The sequence below is a fragment of the Podarcis raffonei genome, chromosome 6 (assembly GCF_027172205.1).
Source record: "Podarcis raffonei isolate rPodRaf1 chromosome 6, rPodRaf1.pri, whole genome shotgun sequence".
Taxonomy (NCBI): Eukaryota; Metazoa; Chordata; class Lepidosauria; order Squamata; family Lacertidae; genus Podarcis; species Podarcis raffonei.
In genome coordinates, this window is record NC_070607.1 from 32,887,204 (window position 1) to 32,911,459 (window position 24,256).

Below are 24,256 nucleotides of genomic sequence, written 5' to 3' on the forward strand. Positions count from 1 at the left end.
GTATCTTGTACATAGTAACTTGTGAGTCTGCTGTAAATAATAAACCTATAAGTAACCAAGTTACTAGGAGCAGCGTCTTGTTCCTGCTTCATCCTGCCAGCTTGCAACCGACTGCTTCTTGACAGTTTAGTATGCTCTGCAATATTCAAGAGATGGATCTATTATAGACAAATAGCACAGAACAACTGAATTTTGGTCCAAGATGGGTGGTTTTACCCTGTAGAGCTGACTTCAGACTTTCTGGGTCCAGGGCTAGGTATGTAGTTGTCAGGAACTGGACAAAGGAGGAATGGTGGAGGCCGCCTCCCTAGCCTGAACCTTCCAGAGAAGAGTAAGACAGTACGGGTTTACAACAGTGGTTTGCGGGAGGCCACAGCTCAGAGACGGATGAGGGGGGAAATTGGGAAATAATGGGAGAGGAGGAGGAGACAGAGCAGGAGCAGCTGGCTGACACGTTATCACTAGAAAGCATTCCACCACCACCCTCCCAGAACCCGGCGAGCATTGAAAGTAGGAGAGCAAAGGGCTTGGAGACAGATGGTCCTAAGCGGCAGCCATAAGGTGGGTGGTGCTGTTGACGAATGAGGAAGTAGGAGAGAAGAGGGGTGGAGATTTACTCGGAGGAAGACCATTACTCCAAGAGGCTGCATTTCTAAGCCTCTCTGAATATTGAATAAACAACATTGGTAAGAACTTTCCTTGTCTGATCCATTCCTGGCAACCTGCCATTGGGGGTTGGATCCCCTGACGCCTGACAGTACTACAGAAATATAGTATATTTACCCATGTCTTTCCATGGAGTGTGGGAGAGTTTATATGCGAAAGTGAAGTCAAGAGAAGTGTGCCACCACAGCCCCTTGTCTTTCCAGGATATTGAAACTGTTAAAGAGTCTACCCACTTCATCACAGCTCGGAGAGTTATTGAAGGAGTGATTAATTAGGATCTCTTTTCCTACAATTAATCACCTGAAATACTCTTGTAGCTTCAAAGAGGTCAGATACCTAAAAGCATCCTGGACATGTGTGTGTGTGAGAGAGAGAAAAACAGAGAAAGGAATCAATGCAGAACAACAAATACAAACCCACTATTATGTCTACATCTATTTAAGTCTATTAAATTTAATATGTATATAATATTCATATCATTTTAATTTTTTAAAAATAGAAATTAGCATTGCTTTTTCTGGCGGTACTCAGCGGTACACAGTATTGGGACACCCCCCACCAAAGTTGGAGATAGCAGGAGGTCAGGTGCATGGTCAACAACTGGAGGTTCTCCTAGTACAACCAGATTCTTTCTTGCCCCATCAGAGTAATGTCTTCTAAAGCAGGATAGGCTCCTTTAAACAAAGAAGGAGTCTGGTAGGATTGAGCTCCAGTTCCCATTGAAGACTCAGATGGAGGATGACTGCTGCTGAAGCAACATCTGAGCTCTGCTCTCATGAAGTATTTAGCCCTGTCCAGTGCCAAGCCATGCCACCTCATCTTTTGCAACAGAATGCAATTCTTAAAGGTAGCATTAGGATTAGTGGTAGAAAATTTAGGCATTCATCCTCTCCTGTTTGTCTTATGCTTTATCTCCGAAAGTAGAAACACAGAAATATTTCTCCATCATGCTTGTTTTTACCCATCTCATAAGTAATATGGACATGGGGTCCAACTCTATAAATATATTTTTATTAGCTAGTCTAGGGACCAGTATACAATAATACCATCCTCAAGTTTGATATTTTTGTACAGATTTATTTAATGCAGGTTATAATAATTTTTAAAAGGGGGAATCTTTTCACTCTATGCTGGTAAAAGTCACTCTACTCTTGAGGGAATAGCCTTAGTCTGGACTGAATAGCCTTAGTTTGGACAGATACCAAATAAAATTAATAGACTAAATTGTATGGGACCAAATAATACATAAAGGACATGCCCAGATCCATGGGATAGTGTATATACAGATGAGCATTAATGAACATGAAAAGTACATCTGCTGGTTAACAATTTGAAAGGGTATAAAGAAAGTCTCAAATCAGACATAAAGATGAAATATCTGATTGCCCATGGCAAATTCTGGGGAAAATGTAATTCATTTGGAATGGGACTATAGTGCTATGACAGAGTAGGCCATATTTTTATTGCTCCATTAATACATGCCTCAGGTGTGTTCTGAGGCAAGTGGCCATCGGCTATTTCTCGTGGTGTTTTGAAGTCACATAGCTGAGAAACACCAAAAGCAGCCCTTTGATCAATCACATGAATCCAGTCTGGGAGTATAACTAAAGAGAAGAAGGAAAGTGCCTGTGGGTCTTGGTTTAAATGTAGAGTAGATATGGATGGGCTAAAACAAGCAAGCAAACAAGTTTGTGAGAGGGAAACAAGCTCTTTTGTATGCAACCCATGCAGTGCTTTCTCAAAAGTAATAGCAGGGATGAACGACCTTGTGGACTCCTTGTCTCCAAAGTTGGAATCTGAACAATCACAATTGCTGTGCTAAGATGCTAGAACAGAAGGTAGAGAAAAATGTGGACAGATGTGAAGATATGAGTAATACTGCATTATGGGATCTTGTTAAATTTCACAATGGACACATTTCTGTTGGGAAAAGGAAGCACTGTATTCTTCAGAATCTAAACTGCTTCCTTCAAAATCAGGTTGATGATAAAAATCCAAAAGTCCTAACCGCAAAAGATTAATGAGAAGTGGTCTTATTAATAGTGGAATGCATTATTGCAGAAAAAAGAGAATGTACTTTGTTCACATATCATTAGACTCTGTTTGCATGTCTTTTACATGTTCTTTCAAGAGTGTCATTTATTTTTGAGCATCTTACATGCATATAGAATTTTTTTAAAATGATCTGTTAATGAGAATAGAGGGGGAAGGAATCAATTATGTTGATCTTTCCCACAGTATCAGTACTGAACAGCTACAGATAAGCAATTGACTTTTGCCTATGTAGTTGTCATTCAAACATTACCTTATCCATGTGGGAAGTGCTGATGGATAAGCAGTTGCATGCGGCTATTTAAAATTTTACCATCCCTCTGCTAAAGGGCTGTGACTGGACACTATTGGTGAGATTCAAGCTCCAGCTCTCAATAAGCAAAGCTCAGCTCCTCTTCTTCCCCTCTTCCCACCCTGGAATTCTCCATATATGGCATCATTATTAATAATCACAACACTTTGGATATGGTCTGTCTGTATTAAGCTGACAAGAGAGAGTCAGGCAGATGAAGACAGGCAAGAAACAAATGGTGAATTTGGAAGTGCACTGTTATGGTTTCTACTGAGATATCAGGTAAACAACATAAGTGTTTTCCCATGAGCTTACAGTCTGAGCCAGGATGGGGCTAAGTAACAATGTGGCAATGTGGCAATGGGAAAATGGGAAAATTGGGACATTCCAATTCTAATTTGAAACTTAGCCTGTACATGGAAAGACCAGGTCACCTTTCTCTTGCAAGGTTCAGACTCTTATGCAGAGAACGTCCAAACACTGAGAAATTTTCTCCTGGAAAGGTCATAGACTGTGAAAAACAATAAATAAATCTGAGACTGAAAAAGAAAATTCCACGCAAATTGGAACCACTTATTGGTTTCACTTAATTGTTCAAGGCTGGCTCACTTTTAAGGGCAAAGCACTCAGAAAGGTCGCTTGCATTAAATGACCACAAAATACAATATCCCCCCACAACATCTGCAATCTTTCCTAGAGGGGAATTAAAAATGATACACAATTATTACACTCAATCCAGTCACAGGAAAATTAAAATACAAAGCATACCCATCTGCTATAATCCATGCAAATATTACAATAAATTATGTTAAGAACAGTTTTTTTAAATAAAAAATCATTCATTAGGATTATTTAGAAGCTTAAATCCAGTCAATGAGACAGAGTTAAAGATCCCTATATTATTAGGGGAGGGGGAACCTATAATAATATTTTCTGGGACAAGAAAGGAACTGTTAATTTTACTGATTAGTCCATATCAGTTGCATCCTTATAAATACAGAAAGGAGATGCAGGAGACATACACAGGAGAACAGCCAGTTGGATGGAAGGGGGGAGGATCTTATCATAGACCATCTTTTCAATAGCTTGTTTTTTATATGTGCCTCTTTATAACTATTAAAATTTTAAGGGTCTCCAAAGCAGAACTCAGCTTTATTGGGATATTATTTTCCTATCAATCCTTCCTCTAGGTGGAGGGAGACCTAGCACACAATTGTGCCCAGAATTGCATCTGAGGACATTTCTGAGATTCAGTGCCTTGGTTTGAAAGTAGGTCTGGAGCATTGTGGGGGATCCAAAATGGTGGTCAGGCTGCCAACACACAGACATGCCTTAGGAGAAAAGAAGGAAGGAAGGCTATTACTACTGATAATGGTGACCCGCCCCTCCTGCCCTAAGAATCAGTTGGAGAATATTACTGGTTGTGTAGTCACATCCCTGCTTCTGCATTTAGTGTGTAAAAGACACAACTGCAGTTGCGTCATATGAGCTACTAATATTTCTCTCCTAGAAAACACTGCCAAGTTACACTTGTATAGCTGATTAGTGCAATATTGTCTATAAAATATGTACCATGCTATGAACAAGTTGCTCTAAAGTTAACTCCAGAATCTGTCCTCTGTGATTCCATAATTTGTTTGATTGAACACCAGGTTCTATCCATTTCAATGTAGATCAACAGGGATTCATTTTAAATAGTCCTTCAATACTAATGAAACCCAGCCTGAAACATTTCATGTAAATTCAGTTTAATTTCTTCATATTTGGGGCATGTGGTTACCTCCTGACACCCTTAGTTAATTTTTTTCCAGCTCACAAATTCCCCCCTGTGAAATATAATTAAATATAACTTCAACTCCCTGCTCTTATTTTATGGCTTATGGACAATTCATAAAGCTCCAAGAACTCACTTAGGAGTTATTTCTTATGAGGGAAATTCTATCTCTCAGCCCAGCAGATTGCAGCAGTAAGAATGAGGAGTATTTCCAATTAGTGATCAGTGATGAAATGTAAGGATTGGCAGATATGAGTCCCACACCATACATTAAATATTGCTCTTAGGGACTGCTTGACCATGCGTGGCCTGATTCTCTCTACAACTGCTGTTTCCAGCATTTACCTAAAAATGCATGCTATTTATACAAAAGTGTCATTCAAGAACTATGAGGCTAGGGCTGGATAGAGCTTGGCCCTTGGAGTCAGGGAGCATAAGGCGATTAATGACTACTAGCCACAATGGCTACCTAAACTATCAGAGAACATACACTTCTGAATTCCTGTTGCTGGAAACAGAAATGGTGCCATGGCTGTTGTGTTCAGATCCCACCTTTGGTTTTCCCATAGCCTTTAGTTTGTGGCTGTGCTGGTGTTGGGTTTGCTAGGATGCAGCAGGCTTTTGGAATATTCTTATAGCAGTTGGAACCCTCAGAGTCCCAGTTTTGCTCAAGTCTTTCCTTAGGAAAAGCCCAGAAAGGGCTGTGCTTCCCCCCCCCTAATATTTCTCCTAGTATGCTCTGAAAAGCAAGGTGAGGTCACCCACTACTAATGCTAAATGATGTACATTCCCTTAGCAGTGTGTCATACATCTATCTACTCACTCAGGAAGATGGGGAGTGAAGAATGAATGTTTTTGGGTGTCCTTCAAGGTTTATTACCCATAAATGCTTTCATCATTTGCCTTCCTTGCTCATTTATTCTCTAAAAATGGTAAATAATTTCCCATAGCCCTTTGTTGTATTTTATTTAGTCTGCTCTGCTGAAGTACATTCCCTAACCTGCACTACGTACATTTTCAATCACCGTTTTCTCAGTCTTTTGTATCTTTTATTTTTTGCTCATTTGCCAGTGGTATGAATAGATCAGTTAAGCTCGTAGATGATGCAACACCTTCTATTAGTCCAAAATCTTTAAAAAGAACTATTCCGTTCCTTTTGATCTTTGCCCCAGTCTCTTGTCTTGCTATTTTCTTCACATTTCCATTCAATAACATCAAGATTCCTAACTGAAGAGGTGTAACTGTACTTAGCTGAAGACACTTAAAGTAATCCTACAGACTCTTCATGTCCAACATACAAAAGGTTGGTAGGGAAGAAATTGGGGGGGGGGGTTCAGTGCACACAGCTTCATGAGCCCACACTGCTGGAAATCCTATTCACATCTCCCCCAGAATAAACTGTGGAACTCAGTGGAACTTCCTTTTGAGTAGACATATGAGATGCAAGGATCTGAGTATAAAAATAACATTGTTAACTTTGTGTTCCAATGTTTTGAATCAATGAGTTGTATCTAACACTTTGTATCCAAATTGGCACTCTGCTCAATACAATAGGACTTCTGCTTCCTTTCATATAACCCCAACATCTTCTCCAGAAAGTCCTTCAACTCTTCAAAGTTGATTTTAGGGTGTGGGTGTGGATGAGAAAACATACCCTACAATGAAAATAGGGACATCCTATTCCATACCCTCCAAAGTTTCTCCGATGAAAATAGGGATGTCCTAAGGAAAAGCGAGATATTTCAAGATCAAATCAGAAACCAGGACAGCTTCTGTGAATCTAGGACTGTGCCTGGAAAACAGGGACACTTGGAGGGTCTGAGAAAAGGGGAAGTGGGAGTTTGTGCAAGCAGAATTCCCTTAGGCCAGTGAAGCTACAGCACTGGATACAGCCCCAAATTTCTACTTAGGGTTAGAGGGGTGTAAGACAGCATCATTTTGCATTCTGCCTTGCATTTGTTGCATGTAGCACTGTTTCCCTTCCACCCCAGTTCATCTCCAACCAAAAACTACTATCTGGTCTGATGGAATTACAAGACTTACATAATCAATTGTGTGTTATGTTATCATTATTCTATTCTATGCCATTCATTTAAATGCAAAGGAAACACAATGCAAATTGGGGAGAGGAAATCAATTGTGTATCATTTGCAGATTGAAAGCAACACCTTTTTCGGTGTGTGTTTTTTTTTTTTAAAAAAATTCTCCGATATTCCTACTTCACAAATCACATTCTCTTGTGTCAGGCATGGGCAAAGAAATGGCGGGAAAATTTGACAAAATCAATACATAACCAGCATGAAAATTTAAGTAATCATAGCAAGATGGCAATTCATTTCAAGCCTTTCTTGTTCTTTTTTCTGGGATTTCAAAACCTCTGCCTAATACTCCAGCCAGTAAAGAGTTTAATATCCTCCAGTCCCCTCTATTGCTAGAGGGTTTTGCTCAACTGTACTTCTTGGGACAGCTCCTTCAGTTCAGTGCCAGGACAGAATACTGGCAGATGTTACCAGTTAGGGGAAGAACTGAAATGAAGCAGATATTAATCAGCTGCATCAAACAATCCAACATCTGTCCAGCCAAAGGGATGGAAAGAAAATAAAGATACCATGATGGAATTCTTAAAGCAGGAATGTAATGTGGAAACTAACTCATAGTGATCCCCAACCTCTCTCTCTCTGTATATATATAATTTTTAGAATCTATTTTTCACTGTGATCTTTTAGCATCTGCTTCAAGAAATTCTTTTTAAAGGCCTTATTTATTATTACCTCCCTTTTTTTCAGGCCCTGAAATGCTAGTTTTGATCTGTGTTCACTGTGCTGTTTGTGTTTGTCTCCTTCAGGTGGGAGGAATAATGAGGGCAAGAATATGGAGGAGTGGGGTGGATACTATTTTATCATGCTCTGTCCCCTCCACACCCTCTTTCTCTTTTGCAGCACTTCCTCTCCCTCCCTCTGTGATATGGGTTTTTGACTAGCCACCCTTTAAAGCCGCTGAGTAGGACTTGTGGGGAGGGAGGAGTTCCTGACTGGCCCTTAGGATTCTTCTTAGAAATCTTCCACTGGCTTCTGAATTTTGTACTTGGTCTGTTTGGCACACAGTGTGGGCAGCAGCGGGAATTTAAGAACTGGATTGGCAGGCACCCTGAAGCACTATTGAGTTAAGGATATAGGTAAGTAGCCGTGTTGGTCTGCCATAGTCAAAACAAAATAAAAAATTCCTTCCTCTATGCCACAGGAGCGGCAAGGATCCTAATTGCTAAAAACTGGAAAAAAGAAATTGTGCCAACAAAAAAGGAATGGCAAGACAAACTGTTAGAGTATATTGAACTGGCTAGATTACCAGAGGCAATTAGAGATTACACTAGACAAGAGTTTCAAAAAGCATGGAGGAAATGCAGAGAATACTTCACAAAACAGTGCCCTAAAATACATACCTGGACTTCTTTCGATTAATGTCTGCAGGAGACTTTGTGGATATTTTAGTTATAATTAGAAAAATCTTAATAATTATTCATAAAGGAAACAGCTTATAAGAAGTAAATAAGGAGGCCAGATACAGGATAAAGGAAGTCTTTTATTTGGTTGTTTGTATTGTTGTATGTTATGTTTATTGTATTTCTGCATTGGGGGGTTTATGTTATGTTGTAAATAAAATTTCCAAAAAAAGTTTAAATCCTTCCAGTAGCACCTTAGAGAGGTGCTTTCATGCACATGAAAGTTCATACCAATAACAAATTTAGTTGGTCTCTAAGGTGCTACTGGAAGGATTTTTTAATATATTTTTTTGTATTGAGTTAAGGTTTCTCTTGAGTCATCTTCCACAAACTCCAGCTTATGGGGTCATTTGGTTTGGCCTTTAGACTTGGCATGCTCATCTTGGTGAATGTTGGACAGTGGGGCATTTTGGATTCACATACCCAAGGCTCAGTAAGCAAGGAGGCAGGGCTCCCCCCCCCCCAGCCGGAACTCACCGGAACTCTCAGCACCTCATAGGCAGGCATCATTGCCATTATTAGAGAACAAGGCAGGCATTCATGGTGAGCCCCTGCACCTCTTTTTCAAGAAAAATAGCATTGCAAAGTGGAATATGTTTTTCCAAGTTCTTGTCTCGGGAAACTGGGCTACACTTGGCAGCACATGTATATCTTCTTGCTCTATAATAAACATTCATTCAAGATCTTTTTAGTAATCCACATCATGGTAAGCTGATGCCAGCACTTTGGTGCATGATACTGCTTGATATACAGTGGTACCTCGGGTTACAAACACTTCAGGTTACAGACTCCGCTAACCCGGAAGTAGTACCTCAGGTTAAGAACTTTACCTCAGAATGAGAATAGAAATCAGGCACAGGCGACACGGTGGCAGCGGGAGGCCCCATTAGCTAAAGTGGTACCTCAGGTTAAGAACAGTTTCAGGTTAAGAACGGACCTCCAGAACGAATTAAGATTGTAACCCGAGGTACCACTGTATATGTAGCCCAATCTATTTTTGCTGCTTGTGTGAATATGAAATATATTGTTGCTTGGGTCAGGAACTAAGCCAATATGTGAAGCAGCTCGCTGTTTCTCCCCAAGTTTTTTTCAAGTGCCAAGGAAGGCAAATATATTTGCATTACGTGCAATGGAACAATCAATGATTGAATCTTTATGTCTTAGGCTTTATGACTGATGATATATCTATTAACTATGAAAAAGTAGGACTTTCAGTTAGCAGTTTGCTAATAGGTGTAGTTAGTAAAAACTTTCAAGAATCAAGTATATTCATCTAATCAAGTGCCTCAAGATGATGCTTGAAATGAAAAGATTTATTGAGAAGTATAATACATTCAGTGCATCTTGCAGCATCTTGCCTTTTTCAGGGGCAAAAAGATCTTGGTCTATTTATTGTAACAATTCATTGAGGTTACTTGGATTCAAAATTAATGAGCACTCTTTGTTCTTCCCAAAGTTTCTTAGTTTGCCTCTGTGAACTAATTGCTGGACCATTATTTCTGGGAAAGCAGGTGCTTCATCAGCTAAGTTTCTAGAGCAGGCATGAGAGAGCTTTCTTTCTTTTTTTTCCAGCCAAAGATCCACATTCTTTTCTTGGCAAATGTCCAGGGGCCCCATGCTGGTGGTGGGCAGGGCCAGAAGTAAAAGAGGGCAGGGCAACAAATATTGATTACAGTTACTTCCCTCTCTAGCCTCCGTCCAGGCAAGCAAGACGCATTGTCAGAGATCAGGGACACATTCAAGCCAGACAGAACCATTCAAGGAGTCTAGATTCAGGTAGGTAGCCGTGTTGGTCTGACGCAGTCGAAATAAATAAATAAAATAAAAAATTTGTCCAGTGGCACCTTAGAGACCAACTAAGTTTGTTCTGGGTATAAGCTTTCGTGTTATTTATTTATTTATTTATTTATTTATTTATTTATTTCAAGGATTGTGCAAGGGTGTAGGGTGTGGTCTGTGGAGAAGGGGTGAAGCTTGGGGGAGGGCTCCAAGAGCTACATAAAGAGGCCTGGAGGGCTGCATTCACCCTGAGGTTCCCCATACCCAGTGCTATTTTTCTAGAAAAAAGGTGCTGGAGCTCACCATGAACACCTCCCATTTTCCCTTAGAATGGCAATGGCGCCCACTTGAGAGGTGCCAGAACTGAGTTCCAGTGAGTTCCGGGTGAAAAAATAAGCCCTGCACATCCCTGTTTCACAGTGCAACCCTATGTATGTTAAAGTTCTTAATCTATAAATAAGATACACAAACACTGCAGTATATACATGTTGCTCTTCAGCTGCCCTCCTGGTCACTCAGACAGTCTAATATCCAACTGCTTACTACTCTTGTCTAATGAGCTGCACTTCTTAAAAAGGTATACTTTAACTGTAGCCTCCATTTTGACCAGTATTTCTGTGTTCCACTCTGTTTAGTTGTTATAATTTTGAAGAACCAAGCTGCTGTGCAAGAGGAAATGGATTTATGGATCTGGACTGGAGATGCACAGAGACAGCAATTTCTGTTGCACCCTGTGTTCATTGCTATCAGTGCTGTCTCCATTCTGCTACAAATTGGCTTCTGCTAAAACCTATATTTGGTGCTTCACAAACACTAATTACTCCTGAGAAAATGTAATATTCATTAAGGGTATTTTTTATTATTTCCCTATTCAAATAACTTAGTGCTGAGCTATTATACTTGATTCTTAGAATTGGGGATTTATCTATCTCTATCTATCTATCTATCTATCATCTATCTATCTATCATCTATCTACTATAATCTATCATCTATCAATCATCTATAATCTATCTAAATGTTATTTCTCTTTTTTTGGGGGGGGGGGTCAGATAATTGCTAGTGAGGAGATTGAGGAGAAATTAAGGACGGATTGTTAATGTTTATTTTCATGGTTATGTGACTGATGTAGGCCTAAGGAACAAAAGGGAATCTGTGGTTCAGCTCCTGTGGCTCAAGTACGCTTTCAATCAAGCAGAACTCTTGCAACTAACATCTATGGAAGCCTGTGCAAAGAAGTTAATGTAATGCTATCTTTGGATTCCTCCTGAATGCCAGTGCTGTTTGATGCACTTCAGCTCTGTGTGTGTTTATCAATAATAAAGCCTGCCCTGTTTTCAAAGCTCGGACTGCTGATATTGCAAGCTCCAAATCATATTATGCACTTTTTAAAAAAATACTCTGCCCAGTATACTCTAAGAGCATTGCAAAGAACAGGTGCACACTCAGAGACTGGAGAAGATCAAAGAATATGACCTTCAAACCTCTTGAAAGAAAAGGAAAAAAGAGAGGTTGAAGTGCTATCGTTATTAGACATTGTCCTAACCAAATACTTTTATCTAAGTTGCAAAGAATTTGCTCACCTCTGGAGAACAGCTAAGGAGTAGTTTTAAGCAGGACGGATCCAAAACTTCAGAACTTCGTAATATAGCATACTGTCCAATTTTTTCCAACCCGGGCAAGTCACGTGTCGTGGACCTAACTCTCATCCTGGAAAAGTGCTTTTTTGGAGTGAGAGTGCAGTGCAAGAGCATGCGAGATCTCAGTACCCAAAATGGTCACTGAGATTTCCAGGGCGCTTGCCAGGATTTTAAAGGAAGCTGTTGGTCCATCTAACTTGGGATTGTCTATACTGACAAGCAGTGGCTTTTCTGGTTTTCAGACTGGCGTGTCTCCCAGCCCTCATGGAGATGCTTGGGGATTCAGCTTAGTGCCTTTGGCTTGCAAAGGCTCTACCACTGAGCTACATCCCTTCCACAAGGGATCCTTTCCAGAACTTCCTAGAAGGGCAGTGTGTTGAGAGATAACCGTCAATCCTACCACATACCAAATCATTATGACTTAGGTGGGTTGTGTGCTATTTGTTAATATGACCCCTTCATCTTTTTGGCTCATCTATATACGCACCTTTTGAATGCTAACATTTTTTGTGACCTGCAAGTTTATGGTAGATTCATTTATGTAGATGTTCTTCACAATAGCTTAGTAATTCCAGAACACAATACTCTGCAAATATATATACTCTGCATGGGCAGAACATAGTTACATTCCATTCTATACCATATTTATTTTTTAGCGGAAACACAATTGGCAAATTGTGAATAAAAAAACTATAAAACCAAATACACTTGGCTAAGATGCACACCTAGTTTATAAATCTGCTGGTACTTTGATATTCCATCCATCAAAGCAATCTAAATGATATTCCATCCATCTAACAATCTAAATGTCAGGAGTTCCAGTTCCCATCTTGATAAAACAGCAAGCGTAGTTACCGCATTTTTCGCTCTATAGGACACACCAGACGATAGGACGCACCTAGTTTGGGGGGGGGAGGAAACAAAAAAAAATATTTCTGAATCCCAGAAGCCAGAACAGCAAGAGGGATCTGGCTTCTGGGATAGCCTCTTGCTGTTCTGGCTTCTGGGATAGCCGCTGGGATAGCTGGTCTAGCTTTGCGCGAAGCCTCGGCAGGGCACGGGCAGCCTTCATCCCGCTGCCCTGCGGAGGCTTTGCACTGCTAAGCCAGAAGCTAGAAGAGCAAGACGGAGTGCTGCACAGTGCTCCCTCTCCCTGTTCTGGCCTCCGGCTTAGCCGCGCAGCCTGCATTCACTCCATAAGACGCACACACATTTTCCCTTACTTTTTAGGAGGGAAAAAGTGCGTCTTATAGAGCGAAAAATGCGGTAATTAAAAAGGAAGATTTACTGCAAAAACAGCATCCGCAGATGGCTCTAACAAGCCACCAGCCTCATCAATCATGATGACCCTTCTGAAGACTGCTTCCTGTGAGACCAGAAGCAACTGAACTTTAGCTTCTGACACCTCTGGTTATGCTTCCAGTCATGGAGCCTTCCCATTTGCCGAGACCTTGGACTGAGAGGGCCAGCTCCCACTTCTTCCTCATTCTCTGAGAGGCTGTCCCTTAGCTCTTTCCCGCCTGATAAACTGCTTCCTTCACTGTTCGCGGCATTTTTCACTTCTCGAGAGTGTTGGCTGGGTTCTGGCCTGCTCTCAGCCATTTCCTGGTCAATCCACATTCCAAGGGGCGGCGGAGTTGGCGCTCACCAATGCTCATCCTGCCTGGCAGTTAACCCTCTCTGTTCCTAGCTGCTTCCTTCCCTGGGAGCTGGCTTGTTTATGACACTAAAGCAGACTAAGCAAGCCTCAGGTTTGGGAGCTGAACACAGCTCTCTTGGATGGAATATGTCCTTGAACTTTGATAAATGTTTGCCAGGTTGAAAGAGGGCACGCACAAGGGTATCTAACTAGTGTGCTGCAAAAAAGGGGGAAATTCACATTTGTTGCCCTGCCAACTCACATGTGTCCCTTGGAAAGTTGACCATGTTGTTGTTGTTTAGTCGTTTAGTCGTGTCCGACTTTTCGTGACCCCATGGACCAGAGCACGCCAGGCACTCCTGTCTTCCACTGCCTCCCGCAGTTTGGTCAATACTCATGTTCGTAGCTTCGAGAACACTGTCCAGCCATCTTGTCCTCTGTCATCCCCTTCTCCTTGTGCCCTCAATCTTTCCCAACATCAGGGTCTTTTCCAGGGAGTCTTCTCTTCTCATGAGGTGGCCAAAGTATTGGAGCCTCAGCTTCAGGATCTGTCCTTCCAGTGAGCACTCAGGGCTGATTTCCTTAAGAATGGATAAGTTTCACCATAAAAGAATGCAACTCTTGGGTTGAGAAATGTTCTGCACTCCTGATCTAAGGGAGGCCATAATTATTGTTTTAATTTGTTTAAAAAGAATAAGAAGGGAAGAAGAATATCTTTTTTTGGCGAAGGCAATTAATAATTTTTGGGTCCCTTCTTAGTCAGTGCTAAAGCTATCTAATTGTTTTAAACTGCTTAATTTGCTGTTTTCAGCTCTTCTTGTAATAATGTCTCAGAGTAATTACTTTCAAAACAGCTATAACATTCTAAATAACAGCTTAGGGACATTAGCACACGTATCAATAATTCCATCCACATTTTGTGTAATAACCTTGAATATGTAAGGTGTCTGTGACACCTGATTATTGAGAGTTTTTAATTGTTATTCATAGTTGATAAATGATAAGTCACTCTACATGTGAAAACTTCGCACATAAAAATCTGCTGATAATTGTTGCAATGCAAAACAATTAATTGGGAAAAAATATTATATAATCATGTTAAGCAACTCATCCATGCTGCATGGATAAAGTTAATTTAATGTAAAGAAAACAGTTTATAAATATCTTAAAAGAGAAAAACTGGTGGGCAGACCCAGTCAGTTTCATATTGGTCAATAGTGTGTTGCTTTCTGTGCATTAATGTGCTGATAAGGGAAACCCTTAAAAAAAGCCCCTATTGTTCTTCACTGCTGATGCAAACACCATCAATCAACCACAAAATAGATTGATTTTTCTTACATTTAGTACCTGGGAAATATTACCTATAAAATATATGGTTATGTTTGCATTGGTTGGGGGAAGGACCATAGTTCAGTAGAAGAGTACTTGCTAATTTCAAATATATGGTTGAGGATAGTGCTATTTTTTTGGAAAAAGAGGGGCTGGAATGTCCCTCACCATGAATGTTTCCCTTGTTCTCTTATAATGGCAATGGCACCCACCTGAAAGGTGCTGGAACTGAGTTCCGGAGAGTTCCTACTGAAAAGAAGCCTTGGTTGTGGAAAGACTGATGTCTGAGTATGGTGTGGTCCAAGCTGGAGTTAGTGCTGGACTGGCCTTACCAGAGGTCAATTGAGTGGTGGCACCTGAACATGCTGTCTGCTGCACATTTCATGGTACCCTATGTTTGGCCATCAAAAGCCAGCAGAAATGTCTTGTTTTGTTTTGGAAACAATCTTGCATGACTCTGTGAGCCTCTGAAGAAAGGTGCTCCACAACTGAGGATTAGCCACTGATAATGTTTCTCCGTATTAGCCAATACATTGATGACAAACTTCAGAAGGATCTGTCTGAAAACCACTTCAGACAAGTCATTTTCTTTTACCTGAGTTCAATGTACACAACTGCCAACATGCATTATTATCCCTCTTTCTACTTAAAACAAAAACACTTGCTAGAGATGGGCCCTTCACAAGTCTGTTTTAATGAAATAATAATAATAATGCTGTACATACATGGTTCACATTTGATGTATGACTTGCAGGTTTTGCAACTGGCCATTCAAACCAAAGTACACCCGGAAAACTAGAAGAAAGAGTAGAGGCTCAGGTGAGTTAAAAGCTTTAGCTACTGTATCTCAGATTAGCTCAGTGACTGAGCACAGTCTTTAAACACAGAAGATCACAGGTCTAGTCCCTGACAGTTAGATGAATCAGATAACTTGTGATGTAAAAGACCTTTGCCTGAGACCCTGGTACTAGGTGCCAAAACTGGAATGGTTGGACAAAGAGTTGGACCCGGTGTCTATAAGCATTTTCCTATACTCTTATTTTGATGTTCCTAGCTTGGCGGCAAAGAACAACTTTTGCATGAGGACAGTCTCAAATTCAATTTGTGGCATCAACTTTTACAAGGAACAGGTCGCAGGCTATCCTGAAGATCTTGACCTGAGGCACTAATGAGCCATTTGCTAGTCAGAGTAAAAATTACTAGGCAAGATAGACAAATAGTCTGAACTAACTTATATGGCAACTGTGGCTCCTGCAATATTCTATATAAAGCACTTGGAGCACTTAGGAGCACTTCAAGCACGTGGTCTACATAAATAGTAAATATCCTTAGGAGAGATGATTGCTCTTATGCTTTTCTGGCAATAAAGATAATATATCAGATAATTAAAAATGGGGGTTTTTTAATTCCCCATCAATTAAGTACACTATAAAAGCAGGAAGTCTACTGAGATTACGCCATATTGACCTTTCAGGGCTCTCTAGGCAGCGTTTGTTTCCAAGTCCCACAGGGACCGTCTCATTGAATCTATTGCTCTTCCTTGCCTATTTCCCCCTCTATAATTTGACTTTGATGTATCTTTTTAACTATCAGATGTCAGCATTAACAGGTTGGGTGGGAAAATCGTATGAAACATTATCAGTCCTGTAATCATGTATCTATTCAGCACAGCTCTATTAACTTGAGGCAAAATGCAATCTGATTTCATCGATTTCATAGCAGAACAAATTTGCAGTTAGTTATCGGCCTTAGGATTTTGCATGGAATTGGATGCAGCAGCATCTACACCCATATACAAATATGGACAGGTGGCTTGGCAGGAGGTTACGAGTCCAGGTTTTGCATTTATGAATGTTGCTGCATCTGTACGAAAACTCATGACAGTCAAAAGCAAAACAAAAGTGTGCAGTAATGCATTCCACATTAAGGAACAAATTCTGATGAAAAGTGGTAACTCATTTCAGAGAACTAATGTTAGAAAGTATAGCTATAGTCCCCCTTCTCGAGGTATCATGTTGCAATATATAGATGGGAAGATTCAACTCTCCCCAGTCCTGCAGAGGCAAGGCATCATTCTATTAGATGTGCCAAGCCTCGTTGTTTATGGTGATGCTGACACATTTGCATATGTACACCTTCAAATCCAGCAAGGAAACTGCAAACAGAAGGCTGTTACTGGAAACAGATCTCTCTTGTGGAATTGGAATAGAATGACTGAGCAGGACATGATATTGGTGTAATACTCCAGGTATTATTCTATACATAGTGGCATGGAATTGAATAGATTATTTGCACCATACTATAAGATTTCTTTGCAACAACATTGGCTGCTTTATGTTGATTTGCCCCCCACCCAATGAAAATTGCAATGGTCTTTTGGCAGTTAGTCATTAAACACGCATACCTCATTCTATTATATTCCTTTTCAACTGCAGCATAAAGTCTTACAATGTACTGCCACACGGCATCGACACTCCCCAACTTGTGCAGTGTGATCTGACATTTCTTTTCCGGGTTTTTAGTTTTAAAGTTCACTCTCTTTGAGCCAAGTCATAACTACAAGAGCAAAGTGGCTGTCTCAGTAGCTGCCCCTCAACCAAGTGGAATCCCCCTCTCTTGAAGATTTGCCAATAAATCTGTAGGCCCAATTTTTACCTATGGTCAGGGTGTAGGGGAAAATCTGATGCAGAACAGGCTGAACCTATATTCAGATGGCCAGGTTTTGCTATTTTATTGATTTTTTCATATGATTATGCTGTGTGAGCTAAACAGGGATTTTAACCTGGGTCTCCTTGGTCACAGTTGCTATACTACACTGTTTTTCACTTTCTGTCATTGATCCCAAAAGCTGGAAGGCAAGAGCAGTTGTACTTCTTACTGTAGAATACAAAGTTAAAGGTAAAGGACCCCTGACAGTTAAGTCCAGTCGCAGATGACTTGGGTTGCTGCACTCATCTCGCTTCACAGGCCAAGGGAGCCGGCGTTTGTCCGCTCCGCAGACAGATTTTCTGGGTCATGTGGCCAGCATGACTAAGCCACTTCTGGCGAACCCAGAGCAGCGCACGGAAACAGCGTTTACTTTCCCGCCAGAGTGGTACCTATTTATCTACTCACACTAGCTCACCTCATCTTTGGGATTTGAACCGCCGACCTTCTGATGGGCAAGCCCAAGAGGCTCAGTGCTTTAGACCACAGTGCCACCCGCATCCCCTACTGTAGAATACTGATGTACTGTTTCACCCCTCTTATATTACCTCAACTGAAAGTACTGGAGGTATACTGCTGGTTTTTGTTTGTTTGTTTGTTTTTTGTCAGGGGGAGCTAAAAAATTAGAGGCGCTTCCTAGACTATCACTAGGATATCCCTGTATAGGGAAGGGAACTGAAATATCTCCAATGTTGCTATAGCCATGCTTTCCAAAGCCCATAGTTGGGGTTCCAGTCATGTTTACTGCCAATGGTCGATAAATCACTCCCCCCAAAACTGGTTGCTCAGTTGTGTAAGTTCTTCTGCCACCTTTTCTAGGAAGAAAAGTGGCAATTAGGTAGGATGAAATATCACTTCTGCAGGCTAGAATTCAAGTTAGCAAGTACATAAGTATCCCCTGCACATTTCCCATTATTTCCAGCTACATTTCTTTGCAGTGGGGGGCAGGGAGGGGAGGGGAGCCCATGCAAATCGATATCTTTGAATGCAGGTTTAAGATAGCATTGAAAAGCACAGACATGAATGTGTTCAGCTAAGCTGGTAATGTTTCAGAACACAGTGATGAAAACAATACTTAAATAGAAAGGAAATCAAGAAAGCTCTCTGTTGACAGTTCTGTGAATGAACGCATGCTGCCTTACTTTGGAGAAATGTGGCATTAAGAAAACAATTTCAATAAGGATTACCATTGATTATTTTACAAATAATTGCTTGTCATAGTCAAATACAGAAGCTTAGCCCAATTAAAATTATTTGAACTTGAACCAATGATCAAATAGTTTTCTTTGGTTCTCTCACTACAGGCATTCAGATAGTCTCTTTTCTTTTTGCTGCATAATTCATTGGGTATGACATGCCAATTAGTAAACAATAAATCCAATGCAGAACAGAAAAGTAAATTACATTTTCTGTACCATTCGCTTCTCTTTTCAAACAGGCAATAAGTCATCACACTAGACATTATTCTGCTAAAGATGGGACAGAATGATGGATCACATAGTTAATTTGAATGAGCAAACTCCAGACAGGCTTCGTTTGGTAGTTGGGGTTTTCTTAATCTATGGAATTCCACTTGCTGAGATTTTTGTGTGTGTGTGCCTTTTTGTCATTTATTTATTTAACAACAGTCACAAAACACATACCCATTAACAAAGTAACACATACCCATTAACAAAGTAAACATAAACGACACTCTTTGAAAGCTTATATAAATCTTCTACAAAAGATTAATGTCATTGATTCTCAATCCCCTCCCAAAAAAGTTGACATTTCACTAATAAGGAAATAATTTCATCTTTTGAACATCAGGAGTGTACGAGTTCCAGCTCCTAACGCCCTTGAGACTTAAGGAGCACGTCTGTTACGAAATCTTCTGGGATAAGAGATCCAGCAGATCTCCAGCTGAGCCTGGGGATTCTTGGCACATCCAGACTATCTTGGCATAACTCCCTACCCTCAGTTCAGACAGAGATACGGCAATGTATTTTTCCCATCCTGACTTAGCTAAGAGGCTCCTTGAACCAAGCCTTAGGCCTCCCTGATGTTCTTGATGGACCAATAAACTTAGTATCTGTTCATATTATCCTTTTTCACACTATATGGGCTTGACTGAACATACGAAAGGAACAGAAGGATTGGCTCCTGTTTCTCCCTCCTTCCCACTTCTCTGTGCATTTATTTATTTATTTATTTGGTTGATTCATTGATTGCTATACTGCCCTTTATCATAAGATCTCGGGGTAGTTCACAGAATAAAATACAGGATAAAAACAAGTAAATAAATAAAACAAAACAGCAAAACAATGCCCGCCCTTCCCCCAAACACATTTAAAAGGCTGTAGAATATGAATCAGGGACACGGGTGGCGCTGTGGGTTAAACCACAGAGCCTAGGACTTGCCGAACAGAAGGTTGGCGGTTCAAATCCCCACGATGGAGTGAGCTCCCATTGTTCGGTCCCTGCTCCTGCCAACCTAGCAGTTCGAAAGCATGTCAAAGTGCAGGTAGATAAATAGGTACCGCTCCGGCGGGAAGGTAAATGGTGTTTCCGTGCGCTGTTCTGGTTCGCCAGAAGTGGCTTAGTCATGCTGGCCACATGACCCAGAAGCTGTCTGTGGACAAAGGCCGGCTCCGTCGGCCAGTAAAGCGAGATGAGCGCCGCAACCCCAGAGTCGGTCACGACTGGACCTAACGGTCAGAGGTCCCTTTACCTTTACCTAGAATATGAATCAGCCAAAGTCCTGGTGGAAGAAGAATGTTTTTGCCTCGTGCCCAAGAATATATGATGAAGGTGCCAGGCGAACCTCCCTGAGGAGAGCATTCCACAAATGGGGAGCCACTACAGAGAAGGCCTGTTCTCATGATGCTATCTTCCAGACCTCATGTGGAGGGGGCACAAGAAGAAGGGCTTCAGATGATGAACGCAGAGTCTGGGACGGTTTATATGTGGAGAGGCGGTCCTGCAACTAGGAAGCTGGATTTTTTTTTTGGGGGGGGAGAGAAGTTCACAACCACGCAGGCAGAGCTTGAGTGCAACGACTTTCTGCATGAAGAGCTGATGAAAGCAGGGATATGAGGAGCAGGAAAAGCAGTGTGATTCTCCTCTGTGAGTTCATCTTAGGTAGACAAACAGCCAGGTGCAAAGAGTCATTGTTGCTGAAGAAAATGGCATATTGCACTAACTGTTGCCATTCCCTGCTGCCCCCTTTGGCTACATGGCTACTAACTGATAAAAATGTCATCTTCCTTTTAATGGTGTTCTTTACGAAATGACTCCATTTTGTACAACAGAAGCGGAAATGTCAGGGCACCTAAAATCAATTTCTGGAACTTCTGGGTAGCTATAAGCTACAATAGGTTTCCATTCAACTGGATGCACTAAAAGGAAAATGCTTTGAAAGGGTGTGCAGTTAAAAAGGAAACAGAAGGACAAATTTTCTTATAAAAGGCACTACGGGCACATGCATTATGGCAACCCCACATTTAGGTTGCATAATACTTTAGAAATACAAGGTGGTTCTCTACACCCACATCTGGCTCCGTTTTATTCCTTGTACAAATTGTACAGAGACTAATGTACTGCTGTAAAAATTACAGCCTGTAGTACATTGGCTTCGTACTGTTAGACTGTTTATTTAAACTTTCAATGGAGTAGTTTTATTTAAAAATTGCATTCCTGTTTGTTTTATTCACTTCATTTATTTGGCATTCTAGCAAACTCCTTTTAATGCAAATTAGGTGAAAAAGTGCTCTCCACTTTTGCATTAAATCCCTTGACTCTGCTCATATTCAGTCATGACTTTATCCTGTGAAAATGTGCTCAGCACAGTACATTATTGCTTAATTAGCCTGCATTGCATTTTCATTGGACAATCAAAAACTCAGAATTGCTGACATTAACTTGCGAGTAAATGCTAAGTCTCTTCTGCCCATTATGGATTGAGCCAAATCCAAATCACAAGGGCTGAATTCTTGGAATACTGTGCTCAGATTCAATTATAATTGTAGCTACAAGCAATTTAAAATATTTAGTATTTATTTTTATAGCATTCAGTCTGTTGGTTGGTCTTCCTGGTCTGGGGGGGGGGAATCCATTTTTTTTCTCTTCAGAAGATACACAGATAGTGACTTTTCTCCTTCACATTCCGTATCAACCACTTAAAATGTATGCTGCTTTGCTAATGTGCATTAGGCACACCACAAAAACTAGGGTGTACATTTTGTATTTTCCAATTCCCCAAGGGCACTGTTAGCATATCATGTTCCAGAGGGCATTATCAACCCCTCAAGCCAGCTTTCTCCAGCTGTTGCTGTCTAAATAGTTTGGACTTCAACTCCCATCTTCCCATATCCTCCAACATTTCTCCAATGAAAATAGGGACATCCTAAGGAAAAGTGGGACATTCCAGGATCAAATCAGAAACCGGCTAGTCAAAATCAAGGATGTCCCTGGAAAATAGGTACACTTGGAGGGTCTGTCTTCTCTGACCATTGGTGCGCTTTCTGAGGCTGATGGGAGTTGTAGATGAAAACAACTAGAGGCCAGCAGATCAGAGGAGATTCCCTTAAGCAAACTCCTTTAGTCTCGCCCCATTCAACAGTGTTTCCCCTACAATGTCATCTTCTTTCATCAGGCATTTACGCATGACAACTTGAAGGAAGAGAAGTATGTCGCCACCCACTGGTGGAGGAAGGGGGTGTGGTGGGTATGGTCTGCCCTGGGCATCATCCCTGAGGGGGGTGACGACACTGTGCCACTCCCGTGGGATGCTTGCCGCTCACCACAGGCGGCACCCCTCTGGGACGCTCGCCACTTGCTGAGGGCAGCACCCCTCTGGGATGCTTGTCGTGGGTGGCTAGCCCCTCCCACACACGTAGCTAGCCCCGCCCCCAGGTACACAGCATGTGAGCCGCTCCGGGTGCCAGAGCAGCTAACTCCGCCTCTGTTTCCACCCAGCCCTGGAGTCAGCTTTCCTTGTTAGGTGAGACATTGTTAGGTGGGACATTTTCTTTTGTGGGGGAGAGCACCAACCACATTAAATTGGGGTAGCGTGCCACATTAAATTGTTCCAACTCTCTCTCTCTCTCACACACACACACACACACATACACATACACAGACACACACATATTTCAGGTGTTTTACATTATGTTGTGCAGTAGGCCAGGGGCAGCTAACATGCCACCCTCCCCTCCCATCATTTCTGACCCTTAAGCACTGGGCGTATCTGTTGTTGGACGTTTGGGGAATGCTGTTCTCCACTTGCAGTGGTGAGAGACTATATGAACATGACCTTCCTCAGTTCCCCCTCCCCCTGAAGGAATGCCTCATCATCAAATTAAATCTAGCATAATTATTTAGCAAATGAGCTGATTTATTAAATCTGTGGTAGTCTAATGATGTTGAGATATGATGGCCACTCGACTAATGAAATGTTTGACCCTGTCTGGACAGTATGGAAACAGCACTTAGGGATTAAAAGTGGATGCTCAGTGTGTAGTAATATTGTGCAGTATAAATTAATGGCTTTCAAGTGTTCCTTAATAATCAAGCACAGCAAATACTGCCAGTGAAACGTGGCATTTTCAGTATGATAGATTTTGTCAGTGAAGGGATTCCTCCTTTCCATTTTCACCTAATTAATTAGTAGTAAATTTGGAAGCAGCATTCTGACCTACTTATAAATCTCTGTGGGTGCATGTATATTTATATAATACTTCTTTGGGTTACCTCATTAGTCAGAGTGCAATAAACTAATTTTAATGATTGAACAGTACTGACGTTTTGGGTGGGGGCTTTTTCTTTTGGTTAGGTATCACAAACTACTTAGCTGAATGAGCAAAAATATATAGCTTATTAACATCTAAACGTATCACACCATGTATGCATCTTATTAGCATGTAGGAGGAATTACAAGGATCGGGAAACCAGTCAAATATTGTCAATTGACTAGTCAACTAGCCTCTTATTATTTCAGTATTCCACAACCATTGTTAACTAATTTGTTTGTTTGTTTTAAATTAGCACAGGCCTCTTCTTTCAGCTCTAACAAACTCATACAGAAAATATTTGATCATTATTATTACATTTATGGGATAACAGAGAAGTACTTTTCAGTGGTTGATGGGCTGATAATGTTTCTGAGAATTCCTTTTCATTTTAGCACAAAACTAGATCCTGTTTTTCGGTTTTGGGTTTTGTTTTTGTTTTGTTTTTTTGCTGAAAACAACATAAAGGTGAGGGGCAATTTGGACCAGATTGGATTTCCCCACGCAACCCCAATTTCCCAATGCAGATTGTCTCCTGGACTTGTTATTAGTTCTTCAGAGGAAAATATACTGGTCCTCCACACTCCCCCCCCTCCTTAAATTAATTCATTGTGAATGACCACAACCATCTGGTTGTGTTAGCAGAATCACAATCACAGGCCACAATTTAGGGATGACTGAAGCTGCTCATTTCCAGCCCAAGCCCATTTCTCCATGTGTTCATCCATAAGTCCCTGCCTACCATTTCCATATTATTAGTGCATATTAAAGTGCATATTATTATGCATTTTAAAAAACCCATTTACAAATATCTCTTTCAAACGAATCACAATTGCATTGTACCTCAAAATACGAATGATTTCACTGACTTCTCTCCAAATATTATTCATTTATAAAAGTATTTATATACCACCAAATCACAAAACATATCAAGTGTTTTACAATATTTAAAAGATAAAAACCAAACAATAAAAGCATAAACAATTTAAAACAACCTGAAAGCAAAATAAAAATAAAATAAAAACAAGCATCAATAAACCATTGTGGGAGATATGCTCTTAATTGCCTAATAATTTTTTATTTTTTTTGCTCTCAAAATATGCATTCATTCATT